This window comes from Rana temporaria, chromosome 1 (assembly GCF_905171775.1).
Source record: "Rana temporaria chromosome 1, aRanTem1.1, whole genome shotgun sequence".
Classification (NCBI taxonomy): Eukaryota; Metazoa; Chordata; class Amphibia; order Anura; family Ranidae; genus Rana; species Rana temporaria.
Genome location: NC_053489.1, coordinates 8,941,331 through 8,961,765, shown reverse-complemented (window position 1 = coordinate 8,961,765; position 20,435 = coordinate 8,941,331). Strand labels below are relative to the sequence as shown.

General features: G+C 48.4%; 1 protein-coding gene across 1 annotated transcript in view; it reads left to right on the top strand.

Annotated features, from left to right (window-relative positions):
- Positions 1–382: 382 nt before the first annotated feature.
- Positions 383–20,435, top strand: part of LOC120924504 (probable N-acetyltransferase CML1) — a 42,024-nt gene continuing 21,971 nt past the window's right edge. Inside the window, exon 1 of the mRNA XM_040335471.1 lies at positions 383–518. The gene's annotated coding sequence lies outside the window, so the exon portion shown is untranslated. The remainder of the gene's footprint in view (positions 519–20,435) is intronic.

Here is a 20,435-nt window from a genome sequence, read left to right as displayed (position 1 = left end):
ATGTAACTATGTAATTTATATGCCCGGCGCCACACAAGGGGACGGGCACATGAATAGGGGGTGGCAGCGGCGACCATAGATAGGTTCATGCAATGCATGAATCTATCTATGGTGAGTGACAGGAGAGGGGGGCGGCCTTTAGTGACCCACCGCCACTGACCAAGTTATTGGATCCCCACACAATGGCAACTATTTTGGTATACTGGAAATATTGTCAGAATACGGCTCTTTCATGGCCCAACACACCCAAATAAAGGCAAATGAGGGCAAAGGTTGTACAATCGGCAGTGTCAGCAAATGTACCTCAAGGAATTTATATGGCCATCTTAGAGTAAGGGACCAAATTATGGCAACCTTATGTATGGTAAATAATTCATAGAGGTTGAATGATTACAGTATGTCAGAGGAAAATAGGACAGACCGGGTCTAGTCCATGGGACTGCTGTCCCCCCTATATAGGACTATTGTCACTTTTCTCCGAAAGCCTTACATTTCAACTCACAAGAAGATAACGAAAGGTAGGTCTCTAATTTTTCTAATATTTATCTAAAATAAATACCTAAAATAAACAGAAATGTCAAGCTAGGCTAATACGTTTTAAAGAGTTCTATTTTTATTTTATTTATTTTTTATTTTATTTTTATTTAAAAGCTTACTTTATGAAATACCTTTCTGTTCATGTTTTGTCTAAAGTGAAAGTAATCTGGTGAAAAGATTGTTGCAGATAGCTGGCACTTTTCAGAGTTTACATGCTCGGCACATAATTCTGCTTTCCCAATTTTTATTTTTCAATCATTTTTTTTCTACCTTTTTACTTTATTTGAATTTTGATTTTTTTTTTTTACCCAATTTGTTTTAATTCTTTCACTTATTTATTAATTTATTAATTTTTAATGGTCTTAAGCCTCGCACATACACACACGGTTTTCTCGGCAAGAAAGCTCTGACAGCAGTTTTCTTGCCGTTTCTTGCCGAGAAAACCGTGCGTGTGTACGAGGCTTATAACCATTAAAAATGAATAAATGAAACTATCATTTGGTTACTACATAAAATTGGTTTTAATACAGGAAAATACGTTATCTCCAAGCCTCCGTATACTTTTTCCTACATATATGAATGTCACTCAGCTTTAAATGTCTGTAATCTTTCTACACCCCCCCCCCTTTTTTTTTTACCCTCCCCTCTTTCCATCTATCTATAAGATTATACGATCAAACGCATATATCTGTTTTTTGTTCTATTTAAAAGAAAAAAAATACGGTGACAGTTTTGCTATTTGTGCTTGATTGACAAAGATAATGGGCTAGATTCAGGTAGGGAGCACGTAACTCTGTGCGGGCGTAGCGTATCCTATTTACGCTACGCCTCCGCAACTTTGACGGGCAAGTGCAGTATTCACAAAGCACTTGCTCCGTAAGTTGCGGCAGCGTAGCGTAAATTGGCCCGGCGTAAGCCCGCCTAATTCAAATGTGTAAGATGTGGGCGTGTTTTATGTAAAATCATTGTGACCCCACGTAAAAATTACGCTTTTTACGAACGGCGCATGCGCCGTCCGTGAACGTATCACAGTGCGCATGCTCCTAATTACGCCGCAAATAGTCAATGCTTTCGATGTGAACGTAACTTATGCAAAGCCCTATTCGTGAACGACTTACGCAAACAACATAAACAACGGAAAATTCGACGCTGTCCCGACGTCCAACATTGGCTACGCCTCATATAGCAGGGGTAACTTTACGCCGGAAAAAGCCTTACTAAACGACGTAAAAAAATCCGCCGGGCGCACGTACGTTTCTGAATCGGCGTATCTAGCTCATTTGCATATTCTATGCGGAAATCAACGGAAGCGCCACCTAGCAGTCAGCGTAAATATGCACCCCAAGACACGACGGCGTAGGAGACTTACGCCGGTCGTATCTTAGCAACATTTAAGTGCATCTCAGTTTAAAGTATGCTTAAAGTTGTGATGGCGCGGATTCGGACTTACGACGGCGTATCTACTGATACGCCCGTCGTAAGTCTTTATGAATCTGGCCCACTGTATGTAATGACTGTATTGATGTATAACATCTTTGCCAAAATTATTTTCTTTTCTCATTACCTACATGATGTATTATTTACAATTTATTCACCCAATAAAGACTTTGTGGAAAAAAAAATGCGGTGAAAACCAATTGGGTTAAAAAAAAAAAAAAAAAATAAGTAAAAAGGTCGGAATCAAAGACAATAATTATTAAACCGAGCGTGTGTACGAGGCTTTGAGGTTTCTCGTCAAGAAAACTGGCCAGAATCTAGACGAGAAAAATAAAGATCGTCGTGATTCTCGGCAGTGTTTTCTTGCCGAAAAACCCGAGCGTCTGTGTACTTACCTGTCTCCGTGGAAAACCGCACATGCTCGAAATGACTGACGCATCGGGACCACCCAATACCCCCCCCCCGGGACATGCGGCGGTCGCTAAGCCTCAGGGAGCGATCCGGGACAAGGGCGCAGCTATTTCTTTCTAGCCGCCCCCTCGCGATCGCTCCCCGGAGCTGAAGAACGGGGAGAGCCGCGTGTAAACACAGCTTCCCCGTGGCGGCTGCATCGATCGAGTGATCCCTTTTATAGGGAGACTCGATCGATGACATCAGACCTACAGCCACACCCCCCTACAGTTGTAAACACACACTAGGTGAACCCTAACTCCTACAGCGCCCCCTGTGGTTAACTCCCAAACTGCAACTGTCATTTTCACAATAAACAATGCAATTTAAATTCATTTTTTGCTGTGAAAATGACAATGGTCCCAAAAATGTGTCAAAATTGTCCGATGTGCCTGCCATAATGTCGCAGTCACGGAAAAAAAAATCGCTGATCGCCGCCATTAGTAGTAAAAAAAAAAATGCAACAAAACTATCCCCTATTTTGTAAACGCTATAAATTTTGCGCAAACCAATCGATAAACGCTTATTGCGTTTTTCTTACCAAAAATAGGTAGAAGAATACGTATCGGCCTAAACTGAGGAAAAAACAAAATTATATATGTTTTTGGGGGATATTTATTATAGCAAAAAGTAAAAAATATTGAATTTTTTTCAAAATTGTCACTCTATTTTTGTTTATAGCGCAAAAAATAAAAACCGCAGAGGTGATCAAATACCACCAAAAGAAAGCTCTATTTGTGGGGAAAAAAGGACGCCAATTTTGTTTGGGAGCCACGTCGCACAACCGCAGAATTGTCTGTTAAAGCGACGCAGTGCCGAATCGCAAAACCTGGCCTGGGCATTTAGCTGCCAAATGGTCCGGGGCTTAAGTGGTTAAAGGGTGTGGTTATGACTAAAGCCTTGTAGGCTGAAACGTGTCGACTGTTCTCATTTGCGTTTGTTGACTGTGGCTTGTTAATAAATACGACAATTTTTTAAAGAGCAACGACCGGAATGCGGATCATCTTTTCCTCATTACTCTACGCAGCCAGCGACTGTGGATCGAGCGCCCGGGAGCTCTGCTTTCTATGTGATGTATGGGTAGTAGCACTGACTTTTTTGTTTTTATGAGTTAAAGGGTGGCTGGACGTCAAAGCCAAACTTTCTACAAGTCCCCAGCGATGATCCCTCTAGCTGTGGGGACTGTGGAACAATTCTCCATCAAAGTGCACAAGTTTTATATAAAGCATTAAACATGTTTTCACTTTTCAGATCTTTGTAAATAAGGCCATTATTTAAAGGATATGGATGTCAAGGCCAAAATGTCTTCAAGCCCCCACTGACCCCTCTAGCTGTAGGGACTGTGGAACAATTCTCCATCAAAGTCCACAGCAGTTCTATATAAAGCATTAAAAATGAATTCACTCTGCAGATCTTTGTAAGTAATGCCTCGTACACACGATCGTTATTTCCGATGGAATAAGTCCGACAAACTTTTTCCATCGGAAATTCCGACCGTGTGTATGCCTATCTGAGTTTTCCCATTGGATATTCTGAGGAATTCCATTGGAGTTTACATAGAGAACATGTTCTCTTTTCCTCCGATGGAATTCCGTCGGAAATCCAATGCGAGTTTGGTCGGGCAAAAGCCTGATCGTGTGTACGAGGCATAAGGCCATTGGTTAAAGCATGGCTGGATGTTAAGGCCAAACTGTCTTCAAGCCCCCACTGATCCCTCTAGCTTTGGGGACTGTGGAACAATTCTCCCTCAAAGTTCACAGCAGTATTATATAAAGCAGGGGTCTCCAATGTGGAGGTTGAACCTGGGCGCCTGCTGGGGTCTATGTCACTGTTCCGACGTTTTTGGCGTGACTGCAAACTTAAATCCGAAAGCTCACTGATGACCTCCTCTGCAATCCCAAAGTGCCAACGAGTCTCACCCACCAGATGTCATGGCCCTGGGCCTCACGGAACCTTTTCCATTTCCATTTTGGGCACCTGGTGGACCCCAGATCTCGTAAACTACTATCATTTACCGAGCTTTAAACCAAAACACGACCTTCCCCGGCAGGTGTTCTTGAGCTATTTACAGATACGTCATTATGCCCAAACGGTAGCCCCAAGCTTGCAATTTTCAGCACCCTCCCCGTTCGAACGTACTGTACTCGAGGGCAGAGCACACAAAGGACTGATTTCAGATATATACAGAATCCTAAAAGAGTATTCTATACGGGACCGGGGCAAGCATGCATATATGCTTCGTTGGGAGAGGGAGCTGGGGGAGGAGACCCCGGAGGAGGCGTGGAGGGCGGTCTATAGTCAGGCGGCCAAAAGCTCCTTGTGTACCCTCTACAAAGAAAATGCCTATAAGATTCTCTTCTTTTGGTACCCGACTCCGGATGTACTCTACAGAATTTATCCCTCTACTGCCGACCGATGCTGGCGCTGCCAGCAAGGCATGGGCACTCTCTTCCATATTTATTGGACCAGCCCTTTGATAGTACCGTTCTGGACTTCGACGCAGAGACTACTGTCTCGCCTCTTTAAGACACCCATACCCATGACCCCGAAACGCTTCCTCCTGGGCCTCTCTCAACCAAAAATAGCTAAACCCTATAAAAAAAAACTACTCTGACATGTCCTTACAGCAGCGAGGTGCTTAATAGCCCCCCACTGGAAGAAAACAGTGCCCCCCATCCCAGGAGGCCCTTTTTGCCAGGGTCAAAGACGTAGAGCTAATTGAAAAAAATGACAACCAGGATAGGGAACAAACTAGACGACCACAACAATGTCTGGGAGCGGTGGTATTCTCGGGAGGACCCGCAGTGAGCCGATAGTGAAGTCATCGAGGTACCTTGGTGTTCTACCCTATCTGGCATACCCTTTTCTTTTTAACCCCTCCTTTTCCTTCTTTTCTCTATTTCTCGTTTATTTTTGGTTGTTGTGTGTGTACAGTTAAATGAGATATCAATATTGACGTGCTGCATACTACATAGTTTATCTGAAATAACTCCACTACTGCTGGGATGTGTAATACTGAAGATTGGAGGTTGATATCCCTCTCCTCACCTGCACTATGCATGCTTTAGACAAGTTCATATAATTTATTACTACTTTTGTCTCTTTACTACATCTGAACATCTGTATTGCTATTTTGTTTTTTATTGACATACAAAATAAAAAAAAATAGTTATTTAACCTCCCTGGCAGTATGATTATGATTATGTCTGGAATTTTGTACCAAAAGCAGTACAATTATTTTGCATGGAAATTCTGCGTTTTGTACTGTAGGCCTGGAATTCTTTGGAATAACTCACTTAAATCTGTCCAAACAAGAGTCTAATAGACATCCCGGGTATGATAAAGTTTGAACCACAAAATCATAAATTATAATATAATAAATAACTATAAATAATTATAACAAATAATAATGTAATTATAATACAAATTATTCAATAATGTAATCAACTCAAAAACAATGAAATTTGCTCAGCTGCAGAATTGTCGCTGTCATTACTTTTATTTTTGTATGTGTGTATTTTTTACATACAGTACTGTAATCTATAAGATTACAGTATACTGTATGTATTGTGTTTATTTACTTTTTTGAATTTGGCGCCGTTCTCCGCCCCCGTGCGTCGTAACGTCGCAGGGAACGGAAATAGGCGGCACACGGGCACTTTGTGAATCAAGTGAGGATACCGCTCGCTCACACCGCGGGGATGCATCGCAGGATCCAGGGACAAGGTAAGTAACTTGTGCCTGTGGACACTGCGAGGCGAGCCCGAGTCTGGCTCGGGGATACCGCTTTTGGTATTGAAATCTAACCCCGAGTCAGACTCGGGAATACCACCAAGGGGTTTTTTTTTAAAAAAAAAAAGCAGGGGTCTCCAAACCAGTGTTGCTAACCTACTAGATTGAAATTTACTGACACAACAACCACAGTTTACTGGCACCGCCAAGTTTTTACCGGCATTTCCAAAATTTACGGGGAAAAAAAAACAGTTTTAAGTGCAAATTTCAGTATTTAGGCTACAAATAAGTAATATATGCAATTAGCAATGTGATTTAAGGTAGATATTAAAGCAAAAAGCATATTTCTTATTTTATTTTCAATATAGTAAGTAAGTCGCTCAGGGACAGGACTCAGGAGGGCAGGAAATTAGAATGGACAGGCGCACACACACACATGAAATTGAGCCGTGTGCAGCAGCACAGATCACCAACACGTCCCCTCCTGAGTCACAGTGACAGTCTCTCTACATGCCAGGTGGTCTCTTCTGTCCCCTTCAGTTAAAACAGCACTGACAGTCCCACTCTCGGCTTGCATTTGCTCCCGTCCCGCAGACCTGCATATGAGGCTCTGGGCGCTCTGCTCGACTCCTTGCACCATGACATCACATGACACGCTTAGGCACCACCTCTGCCAGACCCAATCCCCACAGGTACCACCCGAACACACCAGCTCCGGACCTGAGCTGCCCAGGCGCAGTTCCGAGCCAAGCGTCACAGCCAGATTTTTTTTACTGGCAACCTTTTCCTCTTACTGGCATTTACTGGCAGGAGAAAAGTGCCAGTTTTTTACTGGTTGCCAGTAAAAATGCTGACGGTTTGAAAAGTTTGGAGCAGTGTTGCCAACCAAGGGCCAGTTTATTGTCTTTCAGACTTTAGGAGGGCCGGATTGTGGCCAGCAGGGGCAGAAAATGTCGGCATCAGTGAACATTAATATGGCCTCAGGATTGGTGGTCGATAGGAGGAGTATTGCCCCTATTAGTAGGAGGAATAGTATCCCACCATTGGTATCAGTGGAAGAAAGAGTGGCCCATTGATGGTCTCAGTGGGAGGAATAGAGCCCCAAGGGCCGGATAGAAGCTCGCAAAAGCCCACCTCTGGTCCTCAGGCCGCAGTTTGGGGACCCCTGATATAAAGCATTAAACATGTATTCACTTTGAAGATCTTTGTAAAAAAAGGCCATTAGTTAATGGATATATGGATGTCAAGGCCAAAGTGTCTTCAAGCCCCCACTGATCTCTCTAGCTGTAGGGACTGTGGAACAATTCTCACAGTAGAAATCCTTAAAGCGGACGTAAACCCACATTTTTGTATTTATTTTTTGATGTCACAATGTTCAGTATAAGATATCATCTGTGCCCAGTCTTGCCACACAGAGTTAATCCAGCTCTGAGCAATCCTCTTTTATTGTTCAGTGAGATAAAACGGACTTACAGAGAAAAACCTTTGTCCGTTCCGCCCCCCTTGCTGTGAGTGACAGGTGATTTACATATCTCATGCACTAGTCTGGAGAGGGGTATTATTTTTTAATTTCCACCCCCACTCCTTTTCTGAAGTCATGTGATTACTTTTATGGATTTTGACTGGATGTTAGTGATTATAGCAGAATTTAATGTAAGGAATACACAGGACAAAATGCATGTTGACAAGGGAAATGTAAAGGAGGGCGGGGAGTCTACTGACATCACGACTCCACCCACAGAGCTCCAAACAACAGATCCACCCACATAATCTGCAGTTTTTCAGTTCTTATAACAGACAAAGGGGAGATATTTGACAGGTAAGGATACATGCAGGAGGCATCTATATCCTTATAAATGGGAAGGCCGGCCGTAGGCTGGCCTGAGTTTGTAGAAGGAGTCGGGGGGTTCATAACCCGCCCTCCTTCTCCTTTCTCCCACGGCCGGACCTTTCTGTTTGTATGCCGAGGCGTGACGTCATCACCGGGCGACTCACCGGCTCCACGAGGCAGAGAGGGCTCCCACGGCTCCTTCGGTTTCGCCTCCTCGCTCGTACAGGTATCGGGGGGGGTTTCATTACTGGCTGGCTCAGTCCCGCAGCATCTCATCGCAGGGACGAGGGGGGGGGGGATTTTCAGTGGCTCTCTGGTAGCTCATGGTTGGTAAGGAGGCCTTGGGAGGGAGGGAAGGGGGGGGGGGGGCGCGCTACCCTCGGTTGCAGCCAGGAAACTTTTGTTTTGTTGTTCTTTTCTTCTTACCATGTGTATTTATGCTGTTTCCCAAACCATCCATGTGTCCCAGGTAAAAGGTATCTGTTGATCCCCCTCATCCCTCCAGGCGGCTGCTTGTGTAAAGTGTGATTTCTGGGACAGAGCCCTGTAGGTTTCAGTCAGAGGTCCTGGTCTCCCTGGGGGGGGGGCACTCTAAGTGAACAAGGAACATTACCAGGTGAGCCAGCCGATCGTATGCCTTGATACGCCAATCGTGGCGCAATCTCCTTTCCGGTGTCGTGTTTTCTCTCTCAGCAAATGTTGTTTTGTTTTTTTTCCCCTTTTCTTCTTTCATTAAATTGATGCATATGTCCATCGTTTCCTTCTCTGTTTCAGGACATTTATCGTGCAGTTACGTTTACGTAAATAACAGGGTTCTTTTCAAACGGTTGCAGTGAGTGTCATGCACTTGTTATTTTGTTTTTAAATTGAATTCACACGCAGGGTGCTGGTTCCACTTCACTTAGCTTTCACGCAGGTATCGCTTGGAAGGGGGAGGGGGTGGGTTCCTCAACGTTGGGGGCGGGGGAGTTGTACTGACTTTTCTGTCAGGGGGGGTAGGGTTTTCCACTGGGGAGTCACCCACCACGCTTGTGGGTGCGTACGGTTTGAGACACTTCGTTTTTAATTAACTTGATCAGTGGCAAGTTCTCCTCAACCGTCTGGTATGGGACACCCTTTCCATTTTCATGCTTCATGTGGCACATTCGTAGTACTCTCGTTGTACCTGGTTCGTTCCAGAGGGGGTCTGATTCGCTTCAGTCCCTTGCATCTATTGTTTCAGGCGCCAGACGCATGGTTTTCGTGTTAGGTGAAGGACTTTCGGTGAAGGTAAGCCGGGATTCCAGGAACCAAACCCGATCTGTTCCAGGTTATTAAGGGTCTGCCTGCCACTGGGGGTCGCCTAATTTGTTTAGGTTGAAGCGGGTTGAGTTGTTTCATTTTTAATTGACTTGAGCAGTGGCAAGTCTCCTCACCCGTTCAAATCCTTTCGTTTTGTTAAATAGTCATTCAGCAGCTTCTAAAGCTTGGGACCTGTCACGTTGCAGGGTCCGGGGGGGGGGGGGGGGGCCTGAGTGTTTCGTTTTTAATTTGTCTGCGTCGGCAGATGGCTCGGCCATCCTAGTGGGGAGGGAATGGGGTGCGTTCTGATCCAGGTTAGGTGGGTTCTAGAGTGTGGGGCATGGACGGTGATTTCTTTTTTGTTGGTCTATTGTAGGTTTCTGTCATGGTGTTTGTTTTTCCATTAATTTCAGGGCATGTCGCAAGCAGCGGATATCGAAGATTTCGCCTCGGGTTCCCCTTCTTCAGCTAGGGGGTCAGCGAGGGGGTCAGATCGGGGCTCCACGCCTACCCTGAGATCCTGGACCGTTCCGAGACTGGTGGCGGAGTTGCGGCGCAGGGGCATTTCCCACCCAGCTTCGGCTCGCAAAGCCGAACTGTTTAGACTTTTGTTCCCCTCCCCTGCCAGTTCAGACAGCGCGGAACAGGTCACTCTTCGGGCCATGGCCACATTCCTGACGCAGATCCATTCCACCCTCAACTCCCTAGCGGGCCCCTTTCAGGATCTAAGGGCCAGGGTGGAAGTGCTAGAGGCCAGCCCAGTTCCTGCCCCGGTGGTCCCGGCTGTTCTGGAGGTCTTGGTTGTCCCCGAGGTTCCCACGATTCCTGGGCCTCCGCTGTCAGGTACCAGTCCCGGGGTCCCTTCTGTCACCCCAGCTCATTTCATCCCGGCAGGCATTAGGAAGGACATCCTCAATGGGAAGGACGTCAACCTGGCGTCCTTGCTGATAGCCACTCATGACGTGGCTGACAACAAGTCCTACGCCTGTGGGGACGTTTCCGTAATCATCAAATCCAGGGATCACAGATTGAACCGGAAGCTCTCTATCCCCGAGTTTGTGCTGGCTTTTAGCATGTTCAGGGATATAGTCTGCTCTGCGAGTCCCCTTAGGAGAGAGGAGTTGGACCACTATCTCTACGCAGTAGTGGAGTTGGGTCACAAATTCGGAGGCTAGGTGTTTTATTATTATCACCGTTCATTTTCCATCAAGGCTGCCGCTTTGTGGGCCCAGCACCAGGTGGTGGCAGTTTGGAGCCGTGTAGACACGGAACTGTTCTGTCGCCATTTTGCAGGGTTGAGGTCACCGGTTTGCGCCACCTGCCAGTCGTCATCCCACACAGCCTATTGGTGCCCCAACTCAGAAGCTTCGGCCCTCCCGGGCACTTCCAGAGCTTTCCCCTTGTATCTTCCAGCACCTGCGCAGGCAGCCACTGTTGACAAGTTGGGTCGGCCTATCCAGTATTTGGGGAAATCCCCTATTTGTAACAATTTTAACCACGGGGTCTGCAACTACGGTCAGTGCCGGTTGCTGCATATCTGTTCAGGATGCTTCAGGGCCCATCCAAAATCTTCCTGTTCACTTAGACTGAGCAAAAACAGTTGACTGAGCCGCATCAACGTTGGGTTGCTGCAGGACTGGTTGTCCTCTCACCCATCCGCTGAGCTAGGCCCCTTTTTGGTGGAGGGTTTTACTCATGGCTTCCACACCGGGTTCGTTACATTGCCGCTGCAGACCTTCGAATGTCCCAATCTCAGGTCGTGTGGCGGGGACATGGGAAACACCTTACTCCAGTCCGAACTTGACAAGGGTTTTGTCATCGGCCCTTTCGCTGTGTCTCCTTTTCGGTCTTGGAGGGTCAATCCTTTGGGTCTGGTTAAGGGGAAGTTCTCTAATAAATTGAGATTAATTTATGACTTGTCCGCCCCTCATTGCTCCGCTGTGCCTAGCCTCAATTCGTTAATCCCGTCGGAAGAATTTTCCCTCAAATATGTGTCAATAGATCAGGCCATCCAGCAAGTTATCGAGGTAGGGCAGGGCGCTTGGCTGTCCAAAGCAGATATAGCGGACGCCTTGAAACTCCTCCCGATCACGCCGTCACTCTGGCAGTGGCACGGGATCAAGTGGAGAGAGTTGTACTACTTTGCCACCAGACTCACCTTCGGGTCCAAAAGCAGTCCGTGGCTTTTCGATGTTTTTGCTCAAGCGCTTGAGTGGATTCTCGTCCATGAGGAGCGATGCCATGCGGTCATTCACTATCTGGATGACTTCCTCCTCATCGAGAGTCCCCGGCGAGCCCCCTTGGATTTGCAGAAGCTGCTGGCGTTTTTTTCAGCGCTCAATGTGCCACTGGCAACCAAGAAGCTTGAGGGCCCGACTTGGACTCTCACCTTTTTGGGGGTCATTTTGGACACTAAAGCCATGCAGGCCAGGCTCCCAGAGGACAAACTCGCTAGAATCAGAGAGTGTATCCACATCTTCACGGTCTCTCGGTTTTGTACCAGGGTGGAGTTGTTGTCTCTCCTGGGCATGTTAAATTTCGCCATGCACATTATCCCGCAGGGTAGATCTTTCATTTCCAGGTTATTGGCCTTGTTACCATCAGCACCGGATTCTGACTCACAGGTTAAACTGGACGAGGCCGCGTTGGCAGACCTCCGCATGTGGGACGAGTTCCTCCGGTGTTGGAATGGGGTCGCCATGTTCATTCCCGGGGAGTCTTGTTCCTCTCCCCAGGTAGGAACTGACGCGGCGGCCACGGTGGGTTACGCTGCCATCTTTGGCACCCATTGGTTGGCAGGGCCCTGGCCGGAGGACGTTTTGGCCATCCCTGGGTTCACGGAGTCCTCTGCCTTGTTCGAAATCTACCCCATAGTGGCCGCAGCTTGGGTGTGGGGCAGTTCATGGGCAGGGCAGACAGTGATTTTCTCCACGGACAACCAGGCGGTCGTGGAGATCATCACCAAGGGGAGGTCTCGGTCCTTGGTCATTGGTACTCAGGTTAATCTGGTTGTCCCTGCATCACAATTTCCATTGTCTATGTAAATTCGTCAGTGGGGTGGAGAATGGTGTGGCCGATGCCCTTTCGCGGCTCAATTTCCCATCTTTCTTTCTACAGGTCCCGCATGCCGATGCACAGGCCACACCGTCCCCACGGGCGTCTCTGCTAATGCTGGACTGAACACCCTCTTGCTCGACGCGGCAGTTTTAGTTGAGGCGTCTCTGGCGAGCAACACCAAGAAGGCTTACGCCACGGCCTGGAAGGCCTTCCAGGTCTTTCAGTCCTTGCACTCCTGTGACAACGGCCTAGACGTCCGCTATTTTTTGGCGTTTGTAACTCACTGCCACACTCGACTGAGGTTGTCTCATGGCACCATAGGACATACCTCGCCGGGGTGCAGCACCACCTGTCCCTGCAGGATCCCAATTGTCCTTCCCTTTTCTCGGCCCATATTATCAAGGCTGCATTGAGGGGTGTCCAGAGGAAGTGTCCTCCAGCTACCACTTGCCGTCTCCCAGTCACAGGGCACATCTTCCGCAGTATGTCTGGTTTGCTGGATGGGCTGCCTTTCGGGAGGCTCCTCAGTGTGGTGCTGAAAGCAGCCATTTACTTAGCTTTTTTCGGGTTCCTTAGGCCAGGAGAATTTTGCCGTTCCGGCCCTGGTTCCCGGATTCTCACGGTCGGCCAGTTGATCAGACACCCGCACTATTACAATCTACATTTGACAGCTTGCAAGACCCAGCAGGTTGGGGCTGGCACTAATGTGTTGTATTTCGAGACCGGCGGGTCATGGTGCCCCATGATGGTTTTAGATCAGCTCAGGGCATTGATCTGTAACAAGCCTATGGACAGTCCCTTGCTCCCTTTTCCGGTGGCTCCCCTCACGGCGGCCCAGTTCTCTAGTCACTGCCGCACGTTGTGGGCTAGTTTGGGGTTGAACCCGGCAAGCCGGTCGGGTCACTTGTTCAGGATTGGGGCAGCCTCGGCGGCATCCCGTCAGGGGATCCCGGCCCATGTCATCAGAAAGTTAGGGAGGTGGAATTCGGCTTGCTATGCTAGATACATTCCAGATCCACAGGTCGAGATGGCTCGTGCTTTCATGCATCTGACTGATTACGTTGTCGTTTCTGGCATTAAATGTATTCACCATTTACCCCCGTGTCCTCTTCTTTTTGGCCCCTTTTAGGCGTACTGACCACATGACCTTTGGCACACACTCAGGTCCTGTCTAGGTTATCTTTCCACGTTCGCATCATCATCCCACGTGGAGACTCCAAGTACAAATCAGCACTATGGCAGTAATTTAGAAAGGATGAGAGCGGGTTTACATCCACTTTAATGCTATTTCAGTCCCCCATCCCAGCAGGGACCCAACTTTCTAATTTTTGCTGGAAATCTTGAGTGTTTCTGTTGGATATTTGGCATACTATATTGTTCCCTCTCCAATGTGGTATGCCCACTTCAATACCTATGACCATTAGTCCTGGTTCACATTGGTGCAATTTGGCATGTCAAATCGCATGCCAAATTGGCGTCAATTGCCAGGAATGGCACTGTCCTAACTTGGTGCGGCGCCACACCGATTTCCAAAAGTAGTTTCTGAGTCAGGCATTCGTGTCTGTGGATGTAAATGCTGGACTTGGGAGTGCGCCCGCAAGATAACTCCCCCAGGAGAGTGCTTCTCCCAGGGGGACCCCAGAAGAGGACGATCGGGGCCACTCTGTGAAAAACGAGCTGCACAGTGGAGGCAAGTATATGTTTGTTATTAAGAAAAAAAAAAACGAGCCTTTCCAACCCCTTTAATTAATCGGGAACCATTTACTATATATGTAGAATGAACCATTTAATTTTATATTTGTATACATAATTTTAATGAATGCATTTGGGTTCATATGCCAGGTGATTTTAACCACTTGCCGTCCGCGCTATAGCCACATGACGGCTACAGCATGGACCTGAATTTCCAGGAGGCCATCAATAGACGTCCTCCCCTTTTCTCGCGGCCCGCGCTGTGATCACTGAGTCATCAAGACTCGGGTGATCACAGATCCGAGTAAGGGGCCTATCCTGGGCCCTTACCACGTGATCAGCTGTCACGTGACAGTGTGAGTAGAAAAAAAAAGCAGCTCACCAGCTTAAGTGCAAGGGACATCGGTCCAGAAGAGGAAGGAGGCACATATGCCTCACCTGTGCCCACAATTACTGCCTGCCAGTTCCACCTGCCAGTGCCCACCAGTGCTACCTATCAATGCTGAGTACCACCTATCAATACCCATGAGTGCCACCTATCAATACCCACGAGTGCCACCTATCAATGCCCACCAGTGGTGCCAATCAGTGCCACCTAGCAGTGCTGCCTATCAGTGTAACCTACCATTGCCCATCATTGCCACCAGTCAATGCCCATCACTGCCAGCTCAGTGCGACCTATTAGTGTCACCTATCAGTGCCACTATTAGTGCCAATTCTCAGTGCCACCTATTGATGCCCTTCAGTGCCACCTCTCAGTGCCCACCCTTGTGCCTTATGGGTACCCATCAATGCATTTGGTCCATCCCCGACGACGTCATTTACGACGAAACATACATAGGAGTGGCCAGCAGTGCGTGTCACGTCATCGCGTTTGCGGAAGAGAGTTACACACACACGGAGAACAGCTGACAGGACCCGATCGGATGCACACGCCGCGTTCTGTCTTTACATGCTATTGACATCAGCTTAACTGTAAGTGCAATCTATCTTATTAAAACCCCCCGAATCCACAGTACTTCACCATGGAGTGTTTTTATTTTTGTTTCCTTCAATGTATGAGCCATTAACCTCTCATGTGCTGGGGACTGTTGCTGAGGATCTGACCATCCTCTTTTTTCACCTGCTGGATCTAAGTCTGATTGAGAAGAATATAAAACATCTCTGAGCCTTACTGAACGCTGTACTTACGGTCAGTGGATCTGGTAAGGAGACTGCATTCAGAAAACCAATTTTATCTCCTCTCGCTACTCACCATTTCATGGACTTTATATGACTTTTTAGTACTTTATTATTGAGCAATTCACCATTTTGATTATTTCACTAAACCCTCCTGCTTTTTTCCATTTTTTTTTCACAAATTTGGTTTTATCAATTATCCATTTAGCGCTGTACCTTCTTTGTATTTACCCATCAATGCAGCCCATCAGTGCAGGCTTTCGGTGCCCATCAGTGCAGCCTCATCAGCATACATCAATGAAGGAGAAAAATTACCTGTTTTCAAAATTTTATAACATATAAAAATATATACATTTTTTTTAAATCACTTTTTTTTTTTACAAAAAATAAAAACCGCAGAGGTGATCAGATACCACCAAAACAAAGCTCTATTTGTGTGTGTGTGGGGGGGGGGGGGTGATACAAATGTAATTTGGGTACAGTGTTGCAATTCTCATTCAAAGTGCATCAGCGCTGAAAATTGGTCTGGGCAGGAGGGGGATTTAAGTGCCCGGTAAGCAAGTGCTTAATATTAATATAGTTTTACGGGTTTAATAATCCTAATCATATGTTATATGAAACCTTTGATAATAATGTATCGGTTAGTTGTCATTTGCATGTATTTATTTATTTTTGACTTTATTTTAACCACTTCCATACCGGGCATTTTCACCCCCTTCCTGGCCAGACCAAATTTTTAGTTTTCAGCGCTGTCACACTTTGAATGACAATTGCGTGGTCGTGCGACGTGGCTCCCAAACAAAATTGGCGTCCTTTTTTCCCCACAAATAGAGCTTTCTTTTGGTGGTATTTGATCACCTCTGCGGTTGAATTGTTTGCGCTATTAACAAAAGAAGAGCAACAATTTTGAAAAAAAAAACCACAATATCTTTTACTTTTTGATTTAATAATATCATATTTAAAAAAAAAAAAAAAATCCTCAGTTTAGACCGATAGGTATTCTTCTGCATATTTTTTGGTAAAAAAAATTGCAATACGCGTATTTGATCGGTTTGCACAAAAGTTCTAGCGTCTACAAAATAGGGAATAGAATTATGGCATTTTTATTTTATTTTTTTTACTAGTAATGGCGGCGAACTGCAATTTTTATTGAGACTGTGACATTGCGGCGGACACATCGGACACTTGACACATTTTTGGGACCATTCACATTTACACAGCGATTAGTGCAATAAAACTGCACTGATTACTGTGTAAATGTGACTGGCAGGGAAGGGGTTAACACTAGGGGGCGCTGAAGGGGTTAAATATGTTCCCTAAAGTGTGTTCTAACTGTAGGGGGGAGGGGACTCACAAGGGGAGGAGACTGATGTGTGTTCCTCTGTACTGGGAACACACATTGGTCTCCTCACCTCTGACAGGATGTGGATCTGTGTGTTTACACCCCATCTTACACACACAGATCCACGGTCCTGCCGTGATTGCGGGCAATCGCGGGTGCCCGGCGGACATCGCGGCCACCGGGCACGCGCACTGGGTCCCCAAGCAATGCGGCGGGGGCGCGTGCGCTCCCTAGTGGCAGGAAAATGACGTCCAGTCTGAAAGACGAGAGGTTCCCGCCGACGTCATTTTACTATGACTCAGTAGGGAAGAGGTTAATCATGTTCAAGATTATAATTGCACAGCAGTTTTGTAATATATAATGCATTAATTATGTAATGTGACTGAGTCGCTTCATCTGTCAGCACAGATTTATTGTGTAATGTTAAGCATACACAAGAGCGCAGCCAAACTCCAACAGTATGGCCGCTAAATGTTCTTTGGATGGTCTACAACATCATGGAGGTGCGTTGCAGGATGGTTTGTAGACGATCTGGAAGTGAGTGCTGCCCTCTAGTGTTGAAAATGTCAAATTAATTTATTTAAGGACGCCGTGTCAGCACTGCTATCCCTTACTGAATGTTGATAATGTTCTCTCGAATGAAACGTATGTCGGGGAAGCAAGGACTATCGGTGACGGTCTCAGTACGCAAGCAGAGCTTGGAACTGATGTATATTCCGCCGGTATACTAATCATTGTTGTAAGTAGAATTTTAATAAAAAAAACTCTTGTGCTTTTAACTGGATGTTGCGCATTGAGGTGCGTTTCCTCTTCTTCCTGACATATGGCTTAATTGGATCTAAGAAAGAACAATGGCCCGATATAAAACACCAGGGAAGGGGTATTACCTATGGCAGCAGTAAATAGATCAGTTTGAATTAATTAGGGTTGTCCCGATACCACTTTTTTAGGACTGAGTACGAGTACCGATACTTTTTTTCAAGTAGTCGCCGATACCGAATACCGATACTTTTTTTAAATGTGTCCCCAAATGCAGCCATGTCCCCCCACAGATGCAGCCATGTATCCCCCCATCCAGCCATGTATCCCCCCCATCCAGCCATGTATCCCCCCCATCCAGCCATGTATCCCCCCCATCCAGCCATGTATCTCCCCCATCCAGCCATGTATTTCCCCCATCCAGCCATGTCTCCCCCCCATCCAGCCATGTCTCCCCCCCATCCAGCCATGTATCCCCCCATCCAGCCATGTATCCCCCCATCCAGCCATGTCTCCCCCCATCCAGCCATGTCTCCCCCCCATCCAGCCATGTCTCCCCCCCATCCAGCCATGTATCCCCCCATCCAGCCATCGTCTCCCCCCATCCAGCCATCGTCTCCCCCCATCCAGCCATCGTCTCCCCCCATGCAGCCATCGTCTCCCCCCATCCAGCCATCGTCTCCCCCCATGCAGCCATGTCTCCCCCCATGCAGCCATGTCTCCCCCCATGCAGCAATGTATCCCCCCATGCAGTCATGTATCCCCCCATGCAGACATGTATCCCCCCATGCAGACATGTATCCCCCCCCATGCAGCCATGTCTCCCCCCCATCCAGCCATGTATCCCCCCATCCAGCCATCGTCTCCCGCCATCCAGCCATCGTCTCCCCCCATCCAGCCATCGTCTCCCCCCATCCAGCCATCGTCTCCCCCCATCCAGCCATGTATCCCCCCCATCCAGCCATGTATCCCCCCCATCCAGCCATGTATTTCCCCCATCCAGCCATGTCTCCCCCCCATCCAGCCATGTCTCCCCCCCATCCAGCCATGTCTCCCCCCCATCCAGCCATGTATCCCCCCATCCAGCCATGTATCCCCCCATCCAGCCATGTCTCCCCCCATCCAGCCATGTCTCCCCCCCATCCAGCCATGTATCCCCCCATCCAGCCATCGTCTCCCCCCATCCAGCCATCGTCTCCCCCCATCCAGCCATCGTCTCCCCCCATCCAGCCATCGTCTCCCCCCATGCAGCCATCGTCTCCCCCCATCCAGCCATCGTCTCCCCCCATGCAGCCATGTCTCCCCCCATGCAGCCATGTCTCCCCCCATGCAGTCATGTATCCCCCCATGCAGCAATGTATCCCCCCATGCAGTCATGTATCCCCCCATGCAGACATGTATCCCCCCACAGATGCAGCCATGTATCCCCCCATCCAGCCATGTATCCCCCCCATCCAGCCATGTATCCCCCCCATCCAGCCATGTATCTCCCCCATCCAGCCATGTATTTCCCCCATCCAGCCATGTCCCCCCCCCATCCAGCCATGTCTCCCCCCCCATCCAGCCATGTATCCCCCCATCCAGCCATGTATCCCCCCATCCAGCCATGTATCCCCCCATCCAGCCATGTCTCCCCCCATCCAGCCATGTCTCCCCCCCATCCAGCCATGTCTCCCCCCCATCCAGCCATGTATCCCCCCATCCAGCCATCGTCTCCCCCCATCCAGCCATCGTCTCCCCCCATCCAGCCATCGTCTCCCCCCATGCAGCCATCGTCTCCCCCCATCCAGCCATCGTCTCCCCCCATGCAGCCATGTCTCCCCCCATGCAGTCATGTATCCCCCCATGCAGCAATGTATCCCCCCATGCAGTCATGTATCCCCCCATGCAGACATGTATCCCCCCATGCAGACATGTATCCCCCCCCATGCAGCCATGTCTCCCCCCCATCCAGCCATGTATCCCCCCATCCAGCCATCGTCTCCCGCCATCCAGCCATCGTCTCCCCCCATCCAGCCATCGTCTCCCCCCATCCAGCCATCGTCTCCCCCCATCCAGCCATCGTCTCCCCCCATGCAGCCATCGTCTCCCCCCATCCAGCCATCGTCTCCCCCCATCCAGCCATGTCTCCCCCCATCCAGCCATCGTCTCCCCCCATGCAGCCATCGTCTCCCCCCATGCAGCCATCGTCTCCCCCCATGCAGCCATCGTCTCCCCCCATGCAGCCATCGTCTCCCCCCATGCAGCCATCGTCTCCCCCCATCCAGCCATCGTCTCCCCCCATGCAGCCATCGTCTGCCCCCATGCAGCCATCGTCTGCCCCCATGCAGCCATCGTCTGCCCCCATGCATCCATCGTCTCCCCCCATGCAGCCATCGTCTGCCCCCATCCAGCCATTGTCTCCCCCCATGCAGCCATCGTCTCCCCCCATGCAGCCATCGTCTCCCCCCATGCAGCCATCGTCTCCCCCCATCCAGCCATGTTCCACTTACCTGCATCCCCGCTGCCGCCGACTGTGTAATACGCCGGGAACGTTACAGCTTTGAATCGCTGTAATGATTGGCCCCGCGCTGCGTATAGACACTCCCCCTTGCTCGGGATTGGACAGTTCACCCGAGCAAGGGGGAGTGTCTATGCGCAAATCATTACAGCGATTCAAAGCTGTAATGTTCCCGCCCGTATTACACAGTCGGCGGTAGCGGGGATGCGGCGTAACGGCGGCAGATCGCGGCGGCGGATTGCGGCTTCGGTTGCGGCGGTCGCCGGCGGTCGGGGGGGAACGGGGGGTGGCAAGTATTCTATTTGTGTATCGGGGCGGGGTATCGGCGCCTGAGTACCGCCGATACCGATACTAGTATCGGTATCGGGACAACCCTAGAATTAATCATAAAATATCTAAATTTTATTTAGTAAATCCAATGGACTTTTGAACATAATCAAAAAAACGTGAGTAGAAAAAGTGCAGTTATACTAACAGCTGACTAGTAGCAATTTGGCAAATTGATTAACCCCTTCAATACCGGGCTTTTATACCCACCTCCATACCGGGCCTATTCTGGCACTTCTCTCCTACATGTACAAATCATCATTCTTTTGCTAGAAAATTACGCAGAACCCCCAAACATTATATATATATAT